We start from the raw sequence: 3,124 nt of genomic DNA, 5'->3' as shown, positions 1-3,124 counted from the left end.
AAAGCTTGGGAAATTAATATTGGTATTTGAATATTAAAGAGCGTTGGCTCAAGTTGTAAAATGAATTATGGAAGTATAATTGGCAATTGAACCTTATAGAGCATCGGCTCGAGTTGTGAAATGAGTTGTGAAGTAAATGTGGAAAATAGAAGAGGATTATTATATTGTCTCCCTTGCCGGGATGTTGTTGCTTTTCATGTTATCTCCCTTGCCGGGATGCTGATGTTTTTGAAATTGTTCCATTGCCGGGATTTGATTGTTGTACTATTGTTCCCTTGCCTTGATTTTATTGTGTTGTTATTGATTCCCTTGCCCAAATTGCTTTGTGATTGTTTCTTGGGCGAGGAAGAGTGTTAAGGCACGAAGGGTAATGCCGTGCATTGTTTTGGTGAGGAAGAGTGTAAAAGCACGAATGGTGATGCTGTGTCGCACGATGTACCATTTCGTGCCTTTATACAAGTGATAATGCACGAAGGATCACTTCGTGCCATAATTATGTGAGGTAAAAGCACGAAGGGTGATGCCGTGCCGATTATATTAATTTTTATGGTGAGGACGAGAGTAAAAGCACGAAGGGTGATGCCGTGCACTTGTCTTGATTTTCCCGATTCTTGCTGATAATTGAGTTATGGTGTTCTATACGTTTATTTACTGATTCTCCGTCGTTGTTTGATTTTATTGTGATGTAATTGATTCCCTTGCCCAAATTGCTTTGTGATTGTTTCTTGGGTGACGAAGAGTGTAAAGCACGAAGGGTGATGTCGTGTATTATTTTGGTGAGAGAGTGTTAAAGCACGAAGGGTGATGCCGTGCATGTTATTGTGAGAGAGTGTTAAAACATGAAGGGTGATGTCGTCCACTTGTCTTTGATTTCCTGGTTTTTATTGATGACTGAGTTATGGTTCCTCTACATTTAGCTGTTGGTTTTCTGTTGATACTTGTTGTACCCCGCAACATGATTCCCCCTTCCTTTCTTCAATTATAATTTGAAGATCCTTGTATTTATCTGTTGTTTTTCTGTTAATATTTGACGTCCTCACAGCATGTTTCCCTCTCCCATCCTTAACTGTACATTCCTGCTTTTCTTTTTCCGATGTACATGATTTAATTGCATAGGCTTATTTGGTAGTCTGGTCCTAGCCTCGTCACTACTTCGCCGAGGTTAGGCTAGGCACTTACCAGCACATGGGGTCGGTTGTGCTAATACTACACTCTACACTGTGTGCAGATCCCAGTACTAGAGCTTAAAGACCTTGGTTTTGGGTGGCTGCCTTCAGTCCATTCAGAAATCTGAGGTAGTCCTGCAGGCGTCCACATGCCTTGGTGTCTCCTTCTATCCTTTCATTCGGTTTCTTTTATGAATTTCAGAGTTAATGTTGTAATAAATCTTTCGGACCTTGTTTGTAGAACTCTTAGATAGTCTGTGAAATTGTGACACCAGTTTTGGGTAGTGTATGTATGGATTGGTACTGGCATCTTTATTAAAATATTACATATCAATCTTCTGCTTATTAAATTCTGCTGATTATATAATGTTGGTTCTTAATCGTTAAAGGATTAAAATTGAAAAAAAGGTAAATAATTCAAACAGTTGGCTTGCCTAGATTTCACTAGTATGCGCCATCACGACACCCGAGGGTGGAAAATTCGGGTCGTTACACCCGAGGTAGTCCTGCATGCGTCTGCAGGACTTGGCGCTCCTTCTATCCTTCCGTACTGTTTCTTTTATGTATTTCAGAAACAGCTTTGTATTTATCTTTCGAACCACTATTTATAGTATTCTTAGACAGTTTGTGAGATTATGACACCAGTTCTGGGTAGCTTTTGTTTATGGAATTGTATCGGTATTATTATTAAGTTGCTAAATTTCATTCTTTCGCTTTATTACTTCTGCTGTATATATAATGTTAATGTTAATTCATTAATGTTATTTCCACTTGTGGAATTTTACTGGGTTCACTTATGGGATTTTACTAGGTTATTGTTGTTGTTGCTGTTGATATCGCATTAATTTATAACTGATGGCGCCATCACGAATCTCGAGGGTGGAAAATCCGGGTCGTGACAATCATCGGATTCAAGCCTATGAATTCCAAAAACTTCTAAATTCCGCTTTCGATCAAAAAGTCTATCAAACCTCGTCCGAATGACCTGAAATTTTGCACACACGTCATAAATGACACAACGGTCCTACTCCAACTTCGGAAATTCTATTCCGACCCCTATATCAAAATCTCCCCTATCAACCGAAAAATGCCAAAATTTCAACTTCACCAATTCAAGCCTAAATCTACTCCGGACCTCCAAAATACATTCCGATCACGCTCCTAAGTCCCCAATCACCTCCCGAAGCTATTCAAATCGTAAAAACTAAATTTCGAGATCGTTTATCCACAAGTTGACTTTTGGTTGACTTTTTCAACTAAAAGACCAACTTAAGAGACGAAGTGTCTCATTTCTTTACAAAACCTCTCCAAACTCAATCTAACCAACACGATGCCACATAATACAACTGAACAACCTGAACCTTTTTCTACAAAGCCTCTAAGATTATTCGACATCAAATGGGACAGGGTACCAACCTACCCATAAGTCTGTAGAAAAACTCTAACACAATGACTCATAGACTGAGCTGCACTCCAAATGAGGTGGAGTCTTACCGATCCTTCGCTGAATGCAAACCTCATCTAATGTAAGGGCTTGTCAAACTGTTTATCTATACCTGCAGGCATAAATGCAGCGTCCCCAACAAAAGGACGTCAGTACAAATAATGTACTGAGTATGTAAGGCGGAACTGAAACATAACAATAAGTCAACATTAATTTAAGACATGGAAGAAACATGGAGTAAAGGACAAGTATGGATAACTCTGCAAATCTTGTTATACTTATAGTGTCATGCATATGCGTATGAATGTCATGCCGTGAATAGGTACATGTGTTCATAACATTATCAAGCCTCCGAGGGCATCCCATCATACCATCTTGGCCACTGTGGGAAAAATCATCAATGTATACCAACTGATCAGGTGGTGGTGCGTATATATCATCATAACCTTTCCCATATCCCATATACTTATATACGAGTATATAATGTCATCTGGTCATGGGTCAATGTGCATGT

Source organism: Nicotiana tabacum, chromosome 22 (genome assembly GCF_000715075.1).
Source record: "Nicotiana tabacum cultivar K326 chromosome 22, ASM71507v2, whole genome shotgun sequence".
Lineage (NCBI taxonomy): Eukaryota > Viridiplantae > Streptophyta > Magnoliopsida > Solanales > Solanaceae > Nicotiana > Nicotiana tabacum.
Note: the sequence above shows the minus strand (reverse complement) of the source record.